Source organism: Meriones unguiculatus, chromosome 6 (assembly GCF_030254825.1).
Source record: "Meriones unguiculatus strain TT.TT164.6M chromosome 6, Bangor_MerUng_6.1, whole genome shotgun sequence".
Classification (NCBI taxonomy): Eukaryota; Metazoa; Chordata; class Mammalia; order Rodentia; family Muridae; genus Meriones; species Meriones unguiculatus.
Genome location: NC_083354.1, coordinates 5734857 through 5753364, shown reverse-complemented (window position 1 = coordinate 5753364; position 18508 = coordinate 5734857). Strand labels below are relative to the sequence as shown.

General features: G+C 40.6%; 1 protein-coding gene across 3 annotated transcripts in view; it reads right to left on the bottom strand.

The window, feature by feature from the left end:
* The window catches only part of Lca5 (lebercilin LCA5), a 93084-nt gene that overhangs the window by 55773 nt on the left and 18803 nt on the right, over positions 1–18508 (bottom strand). Inside the window, exons 4-5 of one of the 3 annotated variants that reach the window (XM_060384682.1) lie at positions 13088–13161; positions 11037–11094 (exon numbers count right to left, since the gene is read on the bottom strand). The exons of 1 other annotated variant lie outside the window; for it this stretch is intronic. The gene's annotated coding sequence lies outside the window, so the exon portion shown is untranslated. Of the gene's footprint in view, positions 1–239; positions 379–11036; positions 11095–13087; positions 13162–18508 lie in introns of those variants that run through there. One more of the 3 variants, XM_021660926.2, reaches the window with a different exon arrangement.

Here is an 18508-nt window from a genome sequence, read left to right as displayed (position 1 = left end):
GTTCCAGAGCCTCTGAAAGGGCCCCGTGCCCTCCTTCCCCGTCCCGACCGCCACCAGCCTCCAGAGGCTTCTTTCTGGTAACTCCGCTCCCCTCGGGATCCGCCTGCACACGCTTTCTTTCTGCTTTCCGGGGCTAACGCACCCCACTCTCCCAACTTCCTCCCGCCTCGCCCCCTTCGCGTCCATCCCCCGGTCGCGGCCCGCCCCTCAGCCTCCAAGCCGGCGGCTCCCGCTCCTACCCGGATCATCGGCCCAATCCCCGAGTCCTACAGCCGCGGCCCGAGACGGGGGTGGGGGGGACCCGGACGCTGCCGACTGCGGCTTCGGAGAGTTGAAACTCACTCCCTGTGGGGACCGCGGCTGCGGGCGGCGGCTCGGCGGCTTCGGCTCCCGGGCAACGGAGCGGAGGCCCAGCTTGCACCGCGGGAGGACCGGCCGCCACATCCCCGAGCTCCCATTGGCTGAGGGCTCCATGCGGCCATTGCTATTGGCTACTGTGGCTTCGGGAGGCGGGATGGCGAGGCGAGAGGCATCAGCCATTGGTCGGCCGCTGAGGCGGGGCCGCGATCCGCAAGAACAGTTGCTCGGGAAGCCGGTCGCCCAGGTCCCACCGAAAGGATGCAAAACCTTCCCGAGGTGGGATGCTGGCTCTGGAAAGTGTTGATGAAACTGGCCACCGGACAAAACCCTTGGAAACTGCTTCGATTCCTTCACAAATATCTTGGATTTCGTTGTAAAGAAATCATCATGTCCTTCCCGGGCTCCGCTGAAATTGATCTGGACCTAATACTTTAAAGATGCTCTTGCCTCGGGTCCGGGCTTTCTTGAGACAACGCGTCTTGAGTGGCTTGAGCGTGATTTTTAAGTTCCGGAGAGAATTTGGGACTAAAGGATAATCGGAACATATTTTCGCATTTTTTTTTTTTAAGGAAATATCCTGAAGTGCATGCCAGTGGGCTAAGGGCGGCTGGGTGGCAAATTTTCCTTTTAAAGTTGTCCGTGCACATCAAAGCGCATTAATTGCTCTAGGCAAAGAAGCCAAAAAGAAAATTATCTTTCCAGCGGGGCTTTGAAGCTCGCTGAGCCTTCTCACCCAGACGACTTAAGACTACCCAGTTCCTAATTTAAGACTGCTGTCGTCTCTCTGGATTTCAGTCTTCATCTGCAGAGAACCGAATTCTTTGACGCAAATATATTCTAATCCTTTGCCCATTAAAGATCATAGTTCCCATTTCTCACCTCACTTCGTTTTCCCGCTTATGCACTATTTCAAAGCTTTCGTTTTTCCTTCAAGTAACAAACTAACCTGCCTAAATATTGTAAATATAATTTTTTATGTATTTTTCTATGATACACAGTATTTTCCTATGATATTCATAGGAGGTAGCAGTTGTCCTTTAGAGAAAATGAAATGAGGACACCCCCCCCCCAAAAAAAAACTGTAATGAAATACTTAACATCACTTAGTTAAATCTGGAGCTTCTCTGTCAAAATAGCTCACTCTTATTATTGACAAAGTTAATAGAAAGTAGTTTAACAATCATCAAAGAAGAACGCTGGGGAAAAGTTGAGGAAGATGCCATTTCCCTAGGCAGCTGCCTCCCACCATCTCCAAAAAAAAGGACTATCGCACTCAGAGAGAGCTGACAACGGCACTCAGAGTGTTTCCGGCGGTATCGTCCTAGTCTGTTTCAACACAGGACTTAGAGGCTGTTAGCCATCATTTAGACTTCAGAAAATAGATTCAGGGAGTAGTCCATGTGAGGTCAGGATAGAACCACGGCGATTTTACATTCCAAATTTAGCATCTTTGGACTAGTTCTTTAACAGGGTAATAGAATTACTAGCAAGTCAAGAAAAAAAATATATAAAAATTCAGAAATCTCCCAGACAAGAAGATCTAATTGCATATAACATTTTCAGTGTCTTTATTGCAGCACACAGTGTTATTCACCCTGTTTTATTAGAAATAACACTTGCTTTATTTGATCTTGAAAGTAAAGACCAAAAGAATTTATAAAACACCCAAAATAAAAGCTGGTTTTACTGAAGTAATTTTAAAAAAATTAGCATGCATTGGTGTTTTGCCTGCATGTCTGTGAGTGTGACAGTGACAGAACCCCTGGAACTGGAGTTACAAACAGTTGTGAGCTGACATGTGAGTTTGGGGAATTGAACCTGGGTCCTTTGGAAGAGCAGCCAATGCTCTTAACCACTGAATTACTGAATTGACTTTTTAAAGGGTTATCCCAAGTGTATGGTAATAATTTCAACTTTCTACATAACACAGTTTTGACCTGTCATTCTGTTAGGACTGTAGCTTTCTGGTTATGCCATTTCACTTCAGTGTGCTACCCAGGATACAGCTTTTCAAGGAAAAAAAGGAGGCAACAAAACTACCAAACCACATTTTAACATTTCTGTTAACTGAAACCTGATTGCATCAGGTTTGCTGTTTCTAAAGATTATGATTGGGGATGAATCCTGCTCACCACTGTGTACTCTGGGATTGTGCTGTTAGCCTCACAGGGGTTCCTCTGTTACCGCAGTGACTTCTGACTCTGTTGGCCAATAAATGGCCTTTTTTTTCTGCAGGACTTTGCTGTGTTTGATGCTCTGTGGCAATGACGCCAAGAATATTTACCTGTTCCTACAAGTGTTTCCTAATAGAATCATTCCAGGTTTTCTCATGAGATAACTACTATTGCAGAGTTGGAAGGACTTGTTAGAACTTTCAAACCATTCGCTAGCCAGAGGAATAAAAGTAGCCTTCCTGTCATCAGACAATATAGAAATTGCAATGATCACAATTTTAAGAGGGGAAATATCATATATGCATACACATGTATGTAATATAATCTTATAACAGTACACCATCCTTAGCAAAAGTTCAGTTGTTTATAAAACACCATTCTTTCAAAAAGTTGTGTCTGCCAGATACCAATCATTCAGTATCTGTAAGGCTCAGACAGGAATATATCAGCTTCCAACTTTGGCTGTATACATAGCAAGAGCCTGTCTTAAACAAAAGAACAGAAGGCACAACATACCCAAACTTATGGGATAGGATGAAAACAGTGCTAAGAGGAAAGTTTATAGCACTAAGTGCCTTCAAGAAGAAATTTGAAACATCTCATGCCAACAACTTAATGGCTCACTAACAGTCCTAGAAAAAAAAAAAAAAAAGAAGCAGACATACCAAATAATCAAACTCAGAGCTGAAATCAATCAATTAGAAACTAATAAAACAATTCAAAGAATCAATGAAACCAAGAGCTGGTTCTTTGAGAAAATCAACAAGATAGACAAATCCTTAGCCAAACTAACTAAATGGCAAAGAGGCACTATCCAACTCAACAAAATCAGAAATCAAAAGGGGGACATAACAGCAGACACTGAGGAAATCCAAACAATCGTTAGAACTTACTTCAAAAGTCTATATGCCACAAAATTTGAAAATCTAAATAAAATGGACAATTTTCTGGATCCATTCCACTTACCAAAGCTGAATCAAGACCAGGTAAATCAATTAAATAGTCTTATATGCACTAAGGAAATACAAGCAGTCATCAAAAGTCTCCCATCCAAAAAAAAGCCCAGGACCAGATGGTTTCAGCACAGAATTCTACCAGATCTTCAAAGAAGAGCTAACTCCAATTGTCTTCAAACTATTCCACAAAATAGAAACGGAAAAAAACACTACCAAACTCATTCTATGAAGCCACAGTCACCTTGGTACCTAAACCTCACAAAGACCCAACAAAGAAAGAGAATTTCAGGCCAATCTCCCTTCTGAACATTGATGCAAAAATACTCAACAAAATACTTGCAAACTGAATAAAAAAACACACCAAAGATATCATCCACTATGACCAAGTAAGCTTCATCCCAGGTATGCAGGGGTGGTTCAATATACAGAAATCCATCAATGTGATCCACCATATTAACAAACTGAAAGAAAAAAAACACATGATAATCTCCCTAGATGCTGAAAAGCATTTGATAAAATCCAACATCCATTCATGTTTAAAGTATTGCAGAGATCAGGGATACGAGGCACAAACCTAAACATAGTAAAAGCAATATACAGCAATCTTATAACCAACATCAAACTAAAAGAAGAGAAACTTAAATCAATCCCACTGAAATCAGGGACAAGGCAAGGCTGCCCACTCTCTCCATATCTCTTCAACATAGTTCTGGAAGTCCTTGCTAGAGCAATAAGAAAATTGAAGCAGATCAAGGGGATATAAATCGGAAAGGAAGAAGTCAAAGTATCATTATTTGCAGATGATATGATAATATACCTGAATGACCCCAAAAATTCTACCAGGGAACTCCTACAGCTGATAAACACCTTCAGCAAAGTAGCAGAATACAAAATTAACTCAAAAAAAAAAAAATCAGTAGCCTTCCTGCACACAAAAGACAAAAGGGCTGAGAAAGAAATTAGGGAAACAACACCCTTCACAATAGCCACAAAAGACAAAGTATCTTGGTGTAACTCTAACCAAGCAAGTCAAAGACTTGTAAGAAAAAAATTTCAAGTCTCTGAAGAAAGAATTAGGAGAAGATATGAGAAGATGGAAAGATCTCCCATGCTCATGGCTTGGCAGGATTAACATAGTAAAAATGGCCATCTTACCAAAAGCAATCTACAGATTCAATGCAATTCCCATCAAATTACTAACACAATTCTTTACAGACCTGGAAAGAAAAATTCTCAACTTCACATGAAATAAAAAGAAACCCAGAATAGCTAAAACAATCCTCTACAACAAAAGATCTTCTGGAGGTATCTCTGTCCCTGATCTTAAGCTGTACTATAGAACAACAGTAATAAAAACTGCATGGTACTGGCATAGAAACAGAATGATGGATCAATGGAATGGAATAGAAGACCCAGCAATAAACCCACACACTTATGGACACCTGATTTTTGACAAAGATGCCAAAACCATTCAATGGAAAAAAGATAGCATCTTCAACAAATGGTGCTGGTCTAACTGGATGTCTACATGTAGAAAAATGCAAATAGATACATACTTATCACCCTGCACAAAACTAAAGTCCAAATGGATCTAAGACCTCAACATAAAACCAGACACATTAAATAGGTTAGAAGAAAGAGTGGGGAAGAGCCTTGAACTCATTGGCACAGGAGACAACTTCTTGAACAGAACACTAACAGCACAGGCTCTAAGAGCAACAGTCAATAAATGGGACCTCATGAATCTGAAAAACTTCTGTAAAGCAAAGGACAGCGTCATCAAAACAAAACGAATGCCTACAGATTGGGAAAGAATCTTTTACAACCCTCTATCTGACAGAGGGCTAATATCCAGTGTATATATAATGAACTAAAGTTGAAAAACAACAAATTAAGTAATCCAATTAAAAAATGGGTTACAGAGATAAACAGAGAATTCTCGGTAGAGGAATATCGAATGGCAGAGAAACACTTAAAGAAATGCTCAACCTCATTAGCCATCAGGGAAATGCAAATCAAAACGACTCTTAGATTTAACCTTACACCCATCAGAATGGCCAAGATCAAAAACTCAAGTGACAATATATGCTGGAGAGGTTGTTGAGAAAGGGGAATCCTCCTCCACTGCTGGTGGGAATGTTAACTTGTACAACCACTCTGAAAAGCAATCTGGCGCTTTCTCAGACAATTAGGAATAGCGTTTCCTCAAGATCCAACCATACCACTCCTAGGTATAGATCCAAAAGAGGCTCAAGTACACAATAAGGACATTTGCTCAACCATGTTTGTAGCAGCTTTATTTGTAAGAACCAGAAGCTGGAAACAACCCAGATACCCCTCAACTGAAGAATGGATACAGAAATTGTGGTACATCTACACAATGGAATATTACTCAGCAATGAAAAACAAGGAAATCATGAAATTTGCAGGTAAATGGTGGGAACTGGAAAGGATCATCCTGAGTGAGGTATCCCAGAAGCAGAAAGACACACATGGTATATACTCACTCATATAGACATATAATATAGGATAAACCTACTAAAATCTGTACACCTAAAGAAACTAATCTAGAAGGAAGACTCTGGCTAAAGTGCCCAATCCCCATCCCAAAAGACAAAGAGGATGATCATCATCAGAATAAGAAAACAGGAAACAAGTTAGGAGCCTCCCACAGAGGGCCTCTGAAAGGCTCTGCCCTGCAGACTAGCAAAACAGATGTTGAGACTTATGGCCAAACTTTGGGCAGAATGCAGGGAATCTTATGAAAGAAGTGGGAAATAGTAAGATCTGGAGAGGACAAGAGGTCCACAAGGAGAGCAACAGAACCAAAAAATTTGAGCACACGGGTCTTTCCTGAGACTCATATTCCAACCAAGTACTATGCATGGAGATAACCTAGAACTCCTGCACAGATGTAGTCCATGGCAGTTCAGTGTCCAAGTTCGTTCCATAGTAATGGGAACAGGGACTGTCTCTGAAATGAATTGATTGGCCTGCTCCTTGATCACCTCCTCCTGAGGCGGGAGCAGCCTTACCAGGCCACAGAGGAAGACAATTCAGCCACTCCTGATGAGACCTAATAGACTAGGATCAGAAGGAAGAAAAAGAAACCTTCCCCTACCAGTGGACTTGGGGAGGGGCATGCGTGGAATAGGGGGAGGAAGGGACGGACTGGAAGGGGAGGAGGAAGGGAACTAGAGGGGGGATACAAAGTAAATAAAGTGTAATTAAAAATAAAATAGAATAAAAATTAAGAAAAAAGAAATCCTATTTACAAAGAGAAAAAAAATGAACAACAAAAAGGCAACAAACAAACAAAAAAACATAAAATTGTTGCAATTTCATGTATTTTACCTAAATAAGTGATAAGTAGCCGAGTCTGACAATTTAAAAATGGAACTTCACTTTGTTCATACTGCTTTAAATTTATTAATTTGTTTGTTTACTAGGTAAATAGGTTGTCAGCAAAAGATAATAAGTTCTAAAGAACATCTAAGGTAGATATTTTAAAGAAACTGAATGACTTAAGAAAAAATGGACTTGTGATAAGATTCCAAGCAACTGAAGAGCTAGAGGGTGGAGCTGCTTTTAGAAACTCAGTCCAATCTGATTATCACTGTCATATCGTCTTTGTAAGACTCATAGCTCTTGGTTATTAGATCATATAATGGATGAATTGCTGAATACTTGATGAGATTTTTGGGTGATTTACTGTGTTTTTGGAAAAAGGAACTGAACCACTTACGTATTAACTAGAAATTTTCTTTAAAATCACAGAGTGGATCATTAACAGACACTGAATTTTGTAGAGTTTATTTCAGTTGGGGGAGGGGCTTTGCATCTGTGTAAAATTTTTAAAAAACAAGCCCATATCAAAAGTTGGATTTCACTTCTCATATATTTTTTTAAAGACCAATCCAGCGGACTTCTTTTTATATTTCAGAAAAGCACATAATTCTAAATTCTCCAGTCTGAAAAGATCAGATAATTCAACTAAATTTCTTCATCCTTTGATACATCTCAATTCAGAACAGCCACATCTTAAGTGTTCACTAGCTAGTGATAGTACCTCAAGGTGAGCCCGTTTAGACTGTTTACACAGAGGTGTAATAGGAAGAAGTGGTGGGAAGCGGAACTCCTGAAAAGAGAGGTGATGCTGAACTAGAAGCCTACATCCCGAATTCCAAATCTGACATTGCCTCCTAGGATCTGTGAGAGCATTGGCAAAGTGTTCTTTTTTTTTTTTTTTTTCATTTTTTTTAATTTTATTTTTTTCTTATCAGTTACATTTTATTAACTCTGTATCCCAGCCGTGTCCCACTCCCTCATTCCCTTCCAGTCCCTCCCTTCCTCCCTCATCTCCACCGTGCCCCATTCCAAGTCCACTGATAGGGGGGGACCTCCTCCTCATTCATCTGATCCTGTTTTATCAGGTATCATCAGGACTGGCTGCAAAGCCCTCCCCTGTGGCCTAACAGGACTGCTCCTCCCTTGGGGGGTGGGGAGGCCAAAGAGCCAGTCATTGAGTTCCTGTTAGAAATAGTCCTTGTTCCCCTCACTTTGGGAAACCAATTGGTTACTGAGCTACCACAGGCTACATCTGAGTGGAGGTTCTAGGTTATATCCATACATGGTCCTTGGTTGAATGTCAGTCTCAGAAAAGACCCTGTGCCCAGATATATTTAGTCCTTGTGGAGCTCCTATCCTTTCCCCATCAGACTAACTCCCCTTCTTTCTTATGATTCCCTGTACTTTGCCAAAGGTTTGGTCATAAGTCTTTGCTTTGACAACACTGCTAGTTAGAGTCTTTCAGATGCGCTCAGTAGACTCCTGTTATATGTTCAATGCACATCCCATCTGTCTTTCTAAACGAGGATTGATCATCACCAGAATCTCCAATACAATCCTGTACAACAACAGATCATCTGGAGGTATCTCCATCCCTGATCTCAAGTTGTACTACAGAGCAATAGTAATAAAAACTGCATGGTATTGGCATAAAAACAGAAAGGAGAATCAATGGAACCGCATAGAAGACCCAGAAATAAACCCACATACCTATGAATACTCGATTTTTGACAAAGAAGCCAAAACCATTCAATGGAAAAAAGACAGCATCTTCAACAAATGGTACTGGTCCAACTGGATGTCCACATGCAGAAAAATTAAAATAGATTTATATTTATCACCCTGCACAAAACTAAAGTCCAAGTGGATCAAAGACCTCAGCATAAAACCAGATACTCTAAATCTGTTAGAAGAAAAAGTGGGAAACAGCCTAGAACTCATTGGCACAGGAGACAACTTCTTGAAAAGAACACCAACAGCGCAGGCTCTAAGATCAACAATCAATAAATGGGACCTCATGAAACTGAAAAGCTTCTGTAAAGCAAAGGATACCATCATCAAAACAAAGCGACTGCCTACAGATTGGTAAAGAATCTTCACTAACCCTTTATCTGACAGAGGACTAATATCCAGTATATACAAAGAACTAAAGAAGCTGAAAAGCAGCAAACCAAGTAATCCAATTAAAAAATGGGGAACAGAGCTAAACAGAGAATTCTCGACAGAGGAATATCGAATGGCAGAGAAACACTTAAAGAAATGCTCAACCTCATTAGCCATCAGGGAAATGCAAATCAAAACGACCCTGAGATATCACCTTACACCCATCAGAATGGCCAAGATCAAAAACTCAAGTGACAACACATGCTGGAGAGGTTGTGGAGAAAGGGGAACCCTCCTCCACTGCTGGTGGGAATGTAAACTGGTACAACCACTCTGGAAATCTATCTGGCGCTTTCTCAGACAATTAGGAATAGTGCTTCCTCAAGACCCAGCTATACCACTGCTAGGTATATACCCAGAGTTTGCTCAAGTACACAAAAGGGATACTTGCTCAACCATGTTTACAGCAGCTTTATTTTTAATAGCCAAAACCTGGAAACAACCCAGATATCCAACAACGGAGGAATGGGTACAGAAATTGTGGTATTTTTGCACAATGGAATACTACTCAGCAATCAAAAAGGAGGAAATCATGAAATTTGCAGGCAAATGGTGGGATCTAGAAAAGATCATTCTGAGTGAAATATCCCAGAAGGAGAAAGACAAACACGGTATATACTCACTTATATAGACCTATAAGATATGATAAACATAATGAAATCTATACACCTAAAAAAGATAATCAAGAGAGTGGACATGGGGCAAAGTCTTCTTTAAAGTTTAGTATCTTTCTGTTGTTGTTCGCTTTTCGGCTCTGCCCTGATTTCTGTTTTATTTTTAGGAAAGCAAACTATGGCATCAGTTGCCACTACTCCCTTCTAAAATGAAAGCCCCATGTTTAAAACACAGGAAGCAGGTTTCAAAAAGTAACTGCTACTGCGAAAGGGTCCTAGGGTGTGGTACATGGTGGAGAGGGCTGGCTACAAATGGATTGCAACCTCTGTGCACTTGTGCTTTCTCTCTCTCACACACACACACGCACCTTCTAAGGGGGTTCTAATGAACTTGCTAAACACATCTGCACATCCTTGGAAGAAACCATGTCTAAGGTCCTTCTAATTTTAAACAGGTCTGTGGTTACATGAGTACAACTCCATGGGACTCAGTTGTCTCTTTTAGCCAGGATTAGTATTTAATTAAGAATGAGAATGCACAGTAAGCTCAGTACAAGTACGTGGGTTTACACTGGCACACAGGCATTTGACCCGGATTTATAGTTTCCTATCTTCATCAGATTTTATAAATGAAAATGAACACATAAGTTCGGTTATTCACATGGTTTCTACTGTTATCTTTTCTTCAGTGCTTAGGCCTTTGTCTTCAATTCCTCGTAGAGAATTATAACTCGGAAATCGGAACTGCCCTGCTTGGTTTGGGAATCAATCTCAACTCCTACCCACTGTGTGTGTGTGTGTGTGTGTGTGTGTGTGTGTGTCTGTCTGTCTGTCTGTCTGTCTGTCTGTCCTCTCTGTCTGTCTCTCTCTCTTTTTCTCTCTCAGTGTGTATGTGTATTTATTTTGCAAGTTGTCTTTGTATTTTGGGAAAGAGCCTCACTCTGATGTCCAGGCTGGCGTCTAACTGGCAGCAATCTTCCTGCCTCTGCCTCCTGAGTGCTAGAAATCCAGTTCTGTAAAACTTGAATTTCTAGGCCTTCCTTGCTCCACTAAGCTGAAATGGGAGAAGGCGGAGTGCCCAGCAATTCAGCGTCTCCCCGGGATGGAGTTCTGTGGGTCACCCTCAAGAATCTCTCGCAATCACGTAGCAAACCAAAGTGCAAGCAAACGTGAGGGCCAGCTCCAATCCCACCATCACCTCAATGAAGTGCAGCTGGTGTGAGAACTGGAATGGGCGCAGCACCCAGCACAGCACGATACTGGCTACCCAAGCCGCAGTGCTGCGGTGGCAGCAACTTGATAACACAACATCACAATGGTCGCAGATGAGACACGGTGAAGAAATTCACACCACAGAAACCGGGAAACTGCCACAAATCAGGGCTTTCCCCAAAGCCAGTAGATAACCCTTATCAGCACACCTCTTAGTCCAGGAATCCGGTTCTACCCAGGCAACGACTGAAGAAGGACGTGCTGCATCTTGACAGGAAACAAAAATTTGAGTTAATAAATAAAAATAAATAAAGCCCAGCAGGACTCTGTCTATTCATGAATTAGAACTTAATACCCCCGCGCAAAGAGCGCCTCCCCCCAACCCCACAGTGGTAGATGCCACTTTCTATTGTCCAGTGGGTGACCGGTTTCTCTGCTACAAGCCATTATTTAGATCAGAGGCTTATTTTGAGGATTAAATTTTTTTAATAATATGCAGTCCAGCCAAGTAAAAGCTCTAGCAATTATTTTTAAGATGTTTAAGATTATACACGTTTTGAGTGGTTTAAGACTTAAAAGCCTGGGTATTAAATTAAGGAGCAGCTGTCGAAAGTGCCGCCTGCGAAGCGAGAGGCCTGATCTACCTTCTTTCCCTCCGGCTCGCGGGAAGGACGTTTGAGCACCGCGCCGAGGTCACAGCGGTCGGTCTCTGCCGATTTAAGCCTCCCAACTACACCCCTACTGAGCCATGACCGCGACGCTGTGCTCTCCTCCCCCAACCTCCATCGCCGCGGCTCTTTGTGGCGCAGCATCTCTTTCCACTCAGGGCCTGGCCATGCCTGTGATGACGGATGCAGGATGCATCAGCTGCCCGGGCCCATCCGTGGGGATGGAGGAGAAACAAGCAGCCTTGCAGTTATTTGGATTTTAATCCATTAAAAATGATGCACGGCTTAGTTCTCAAGTGATTTCCAATCAGAGCTTTCAGATGAGTGAAATCTGGGAATAAACCAACTTAATCCCCCCCTTTGTTTTAACTGTTGGCCTGCCTCACCAAGTATACCTGATCTACGATCTCACCACCTGAAATTTTTATCTTGGTAATTAAAACAACTGGAAAGCAATTTTAGAAGTAAGATTCCATGGGAAAACAAACTATAAAAGACACATCAGTTCCGTCTCACTATGTTTTCCTAAGTAATTGTTAGACCAGTGACCTATATCATAGAATGAAAAAAACAAAAACAAAAACAGCTGGGATACAGAGTTAATAAAATGTAACTAATAAGAAAAAATAAATAAAAATTAAAATTAAAAAAATAAACAATAATTTACAAATGAAAAAAAAAAATGTGCCCAAAGTGTAAAGATGCTTCTGGAGAAGTGTTGCCCCAGACACTGGGCTTTAACAGCAGTAGTTCTTGAAGTTGTGTTACTGTTCTGCGAATACAGTTTTTAGATAACTGGCTGCAGATCTTCCCTATCCAAAGGGGGAAACATCAGTCCTCAGCCGCTAATAATTGCTAGTATTGTTTCTTTTTTGTTAGATATCTCTCTGTGTGACTCTGTATCTCTGTCTCTCTCTCTCTCTCTCTCCTCTTTCTCTCTTTTGAGACAGTCTCTACTTCAGGCTAACCTTGACTTCCCTATTAGCTGACAGTGAATGACCTTGAATTTCTGATCCTCATGGCTTTACCAATCTAGTACTGAGATTACAGGCCTGTCCCAGTGGTTTATGCCATGCTAAGTATGAAATCCAGGGCCCCAGGCGTGCTAGGCAAGCACTTTGTCCACTGAGCCGGATCACCAGATTTTCCCAATATGGTGTTATTGAAAAAACAACAAAAAAACAAAGGGACAGGCAACCTTTTTGTACAAAATCTTGGCAAGCAGTGGTCTTAAATAAAGCATTTCCATTCTGTCAGTATCTATATATAAGTGACAGACTTCCCAGGAATCAAAGAAGTAGGTAGGACTGAGGTCATAGTATCTCAGGGAGCAATTTCTATGTGCCTTGACCCAACCTGAACACCCCAATTAGTAATTGAGACAAAGGTGGGGTATATCCCAACACTGTGTCATTAACCAACACATTCAGGAAAACTATGAAAATGTCACACACACACACCCCATCACACCAATTAAACAATCCAAATACTGGGGAAAACTATCCATATTCCGGAATCTCCGGCTCCCCTTCCCACCTACTTCCCTGAAACTGCATAGACCCTCAAATAAGCCATAGATGATTAGGACTCACCACCTTCCTCAGGAGAACTTACAGGTAGCAAGTCCCATTCTGGAAAATGACTCTTCATCGCCAGCAAAAGAGGCCTGAGTTTGGGAAAGGATGGAAGAAGCTGTAGTCGCCTCTATGGAGGTGGGGGAGGGGGACATTAACTTTTCTGGAGCCCAGTGGGAATAAGAGGTAGAAATCCAAGCAAACAGTTTATAGAAATTCAGTGTCTGAAGAAAGGGAAGTTAATACCTCATCAACAGTTGCTGGTACATCATAGCCTCTTTGTTCAGTGGTGTTGTCATTGGGATAGGGTATTGGAGACAGTTGTTGAGAATGTTCCCATTGGTAAGAGGACGATCTTTCAATGCCAACGTATATTTCTTGTTGGAGTATGCTCTGGTGCTTTCTTGTAATTTCTTAATTGCTTGCCCTCCCCCCAAGATTCTTACTGTTTATGAGCAATCTGCCATGTACCCCAAATACTGCTGTTTAACCTTGCCCAAGAAATTATTCCTGATTGGCTAATTAAATGGCCTAAACCTGGGCGGGGCAGAATCAGGTAGGCATGGCCAAAGTTTGAAGGTTTTGGGAGAGGAGAATCCCGGGAAGGAGAGAGATGGAGAAAGAGTAGAGAGGAGGAAACCAAAATGGGTTAGCATGGAAAAGGAACCATGTGGGCTGGGAGGAAGGACTCTGAGAGTAGCATGGAGGAAGTGGCCTAGATAAAGGATAAGCAAGTATTTGTGGGATTATGGATGGGAGATAGGCCAGATAGGCATGGTTAAGGCAGATGGCATGTGATGGGGGCTGGAAGATATGAGATAGCTAGGTGGAATATTTGCCCAGCCTATGGTAGGTAAGGCAATTATAAAATCTAACAGGTGTCTATGCTTTATGGATTATGATAGTGAGTTAAGTAATACTGCCGCAATAATCATAGGGCAAATAATAAACATTATTTAGACTGACACCCATAATTTTCAACAATTTCTGGTCTAGCAATATCTGAAACTGAAGCAAAAATGACCCTGGCTAGCAAGGCTTTATGATAAAGCAGGCTTAGATGAAGATGATAGCCCAGATCCCAGGTTAATTCTCCGTGTATAAAGATATGGTAAATGTCACTAAGGTTTCTTGACGGCCTTGAAGGGAGAAGACATGTCCAAAGGGGCTGCTGGGTGGCCAGAGGTACAGTTAGGAGGGTGAGGGCAGGTTGCCCTGAAGGGAAGTCTTTCTGGATGAACATGGTCCATAGTCAGTAAGCCAAGAACTGGACAGAAACCTATTATTGCAGGTTAACAGTAACCGGGGACAGGTGGGCACAGCTGGCACTCGCCTTTAATCCCAGCACTCGGGAGGCAGAGGCAAGAGGATCTCTGTGAGTTTGAGGCCAGCCTGGTCCACAGAGGGAGTTACAGGACAGCCAATGCTACACAGAGAAATCATGTCTTGAAGAAAGAGAGGGAGAGAGAAAGAGAGAAAGAAACCACCAATGCAAACAAGGGTACTTTTTAACACCATTCAGTAGGTAGCGCTGGCGCATACCTTTAATCCCCGAACTCAGGAAGCAGAGGCAGGCAGATTTCTGAGTTTGAGGCCAGCATGGTCTATAGAGTTAGAACAGCCAGGATTACACAGAGAAACTTGTCTTGAAAAACAAAACAAATAAGTCGACAGTCATGATGCTTATGATGGTGTCTGGGTAGGAGGTGGAAGATATGGAAGCATCTGTATATGGAAGCAACATAAAAAATGGGTATGATTTAAAGCATTTTCTGTTCTTTTATCTTTTAAACAAAAACAAATGGACTTTTAAATGACTAGTGAAAAGGAAATTAACTAACTTGTCAATAGTCTTTTTTTTTTTTTCAAATTAGGATTATGGAAAAGGAAGAGTTTTGAATGTTTTCTAAAATTCTACATTTTCTGAGTTTCGTATCTCCCTTATGTATGTTGGGGAGGAAATGTTATTAAGTTGTCATGAGTGTGAGTTTTCTGTCAGGTATCATAAGTATAAATGAAAATTTAAAGCAATATTTAGTTTAACCAACAGGAAGAGAATGAAAGAGGACACAAGGAAAAACTGGGAGTCGCACCTGCTGCTAACAAAATGAGCAAAGAGAAATGGACTCAGGAAGCAGGAAAGAGGCACCGGATCCCCTGAAACTGGAGTAAGATGGTTCTGACCTGCCATGTGGGTGCTGGGAAAGAGCAGCCAGTGCTCTTAACCACTGGGTCATCTCTACAACCCCCACCTTATCTTTTGAAATGAGGTCTCTCCCTGATCCTGGAACTCACAGATTTGTCAAGGGTGCTGGCCAGCACGCCTCAGCGACCCTGCCCTCCCAGAAGTAGTCTGACAGGTACTTGTTTTTTACATGGTGGATGGGGGTATCTGAACTCAGGTCCTTGCTGTGAGCAAGCACTTCCCAAAATGAATTGACTCCCTGGCCCCAGAAGTGCTACTTTTTGAAGAACATTTTTTTTAAGCTGTTTAAAGGCTGTTTTTAATTCCTCTCCTGGGCTTTTTCCACTGCAGGCTATAAAAAAAACATTTGAAAGAATATACAAAGCTTGGCATTTAATGAACAGAACAAGAGAAAGCACTGAAACGCTCAGGGAGCCAAGCGGGCATGTGAGCTTGACCATATGAAAACCAGCTGGAAGTGGAGTGTGAGGGCTCAGGCCTGAAATCTTAGCGCTGAGGGGTGGAGACGGGAGGATGGGCATGGTTATGTATGTAGTAAGATGCTGTCTCATAAAATGAAAGTTCATAAAGAAGAGAGAAAAATAAAGGCCACCTGGGGTCTTTTAACCTCTCAAAGCAAGAGCCACAAAGGGACAATATTCACATAACAGCCGGATGCTCAGGCTCCAGTCCAGACCTACAAAATTAGGGTCTTCATTTCCTGCAGTTCATAAGCTCAGAGAAGCTTGAAGAACATTGGTTTAAGAGAATCTAAACTTGGGGAAATCTCAACAGTTAAAACAGAGTCTTTGGGGCCAACACAAGTCTGGCAACCTGAGTTCTACCCCTGAAAGCTGGAAGGAGAGAACTGACTCTAAAAAGCTGTCTTCTGACCATCTCATCTCTCCAGCCCCAGAATCTTTTTATCATAAAAAATCTGAGGGGATAGGAAAACATGACTTTTAAGTCACAAACTTTGTGTTAAAGGACATAATGTATTCAAAAATATGAATAGACCCTTCCTGATTTTCTCTTGACAAATATTGCTGACAATCATTTGAGAGTTCTTGTTTCCAAAGTAGTCTTTAAAATTCAATAGAAGCTTTATTGAGAACTCTGCAAGATGGAATAAAGAATGCTGATTTAAAATCTGTAATTCAAATGTATTTTTTTCTCTAAATTCTAAAGTTCAGTCAATTGGAATATAAGTTAAAGATATAAGATTCAATAGCTTTTTTTTTTTTTTTACATTTCAGAGTGCTGTAGTTAAGAGATCTGAAGTCATAAGCCAGAAAGATCTGGCTGTCACTCAGAAGTTACAAATTGGTACTAGTTACTTCAAGTCTCTGGTTTAGTCCAATCACCTTTGTGTTTGCAAATCTGGCATTTAACAGATGAGCCATCTTCCCAACTGTAGTTCCTTGTCTGCAAAATGGAAAGCGTAACATCTACTTCATTGGGTCTTTTGAAAATTAAATTAGGTCATTTCTCATTACACTCATATTTTCATGCACTTGACAGTAGCTAAAGGATGTGTGCTGGAGATTATTGTTAGGTAAACATTGCTATTACAGAAAATTTCTCAGAGTTAGCAGGAGAAAAAGGCATATTTGTGCAGTAGCCACACTCTGTGACCCACATAAGAAAAAAGCTAAATGTATTTCATGTCCGTTGAAAGGAAAAGTGAATAAAGACATCAAATAACCTCAAAATGATTTATAAGCTAATTAGTATCACAAACCATTGCTTTAAATAATTTTAAAATTATTGTGAAATGTAATTTAATCATGCTGCTATTCATTGTATTTATATTTCCTCTTATAAATAACTGTGAGACTTTATGTTTGAATATTACATTCTTTATTAAAAGAATACCTTTGAAGAAAAACTATAAAAATTGAATGGCTATAATACAGGACACATTTGTCTTCAGACATTCTGATAGATTAGAAACACAAAGATCTAAGCTGATTCTACTCCAAAAGAATACGGGAATGGCTGTTCCCTTACATTTGCACCAACATTCAGCAGTTTCACTCTTGAAAACGGAAATGAAGTGACAAAAGAGAAATTTGCTTGCACCTCATGCTTTAATTCCGATAAGCTTTAAAAGGCATCTAATAATGGCAGACTCTCTCTTATTAAGAGGTGCTAATTTCTGTTGAGGCAATTATCTTTATCAGATTTTGTTAAGGTTTTTAGTACAGCACTGCAATATTAATCACAAACTTATGTTTTAAGTTAATGTTTTATAGTAGTCAGTGTGTCTGATTTTCTCAGTTTGGTGTTTGTCTTTTAAATGCGACTGTAGTTTTAGAATGACAGAAACTGTAATTATTTTTGATCCTGGGGATCAAAGACAGACTTTATATGGGAGGCATGTTTCTACCATTTCTAGACCAAAAAAAAAAAATCATAATTTGAGAATCACATTATCAAGTCTTTTGTGTGTGTGAATTGTTTCATTGCCTTAATTTTAGAATATTTTTATCTTGCCACAATTTTCTTATTACTGTAAATTTGTGTTTCTTTTTTATGTCTGCAATTTTTCTACTTGGTTTTTAAGTTCATGTGACGTGTGTTTGATGAAATGACTGGAGGTACAGAACGTAAACACAGATTGCTTTGGCTACAGTGAGCGCTTTCGAGCATCCAGGAGTGAGTAATATTTTCTCTACTCTTCAGTTTGGGGTGTTTTTTGGTGAGTAGTGCTTTTTAAAAAATTTCTTCATACTGTGTTTTAATGGTATATGGTATAGCTTTCCTCATAATTATTTTTCATTTTAAAAACCTAATTTTTCTCTTTATTCACCTAGCTTGAGGGAAGTGTTAAGAATATAAATGTATAATGGCATTGCACATTAAACATAACAATGGATTTAAAAAAGAAACTTGAACATAGGAGTAAAAGACATGCGCAAAAACATTCACTCTGTTTCTGGATAAAAAATATGATTTTTTTTCATATTTCTTTTGTGGTACATGTCCTGATTCGTAAACATATTTTATGGTTAGAAAAGGAGATAGCAACTTTGAAAATGAAAAAAGAAATGTGTACTGTCTTCTCCAATGATTTTGCTTCTCTGTCCAGGTAAAGATATAGAGAGCAGCCATGGTCATTTTCTTTCCTGACCACATGCACAAAATAAGAACAAGATGTCGAGTTAAATAGCATCATCATGTACCTATCAACAAATCCTGATGAAAACATTAACAGGTTTTTGAATTTTAACCAGCATGTTTAAAGTGTATCT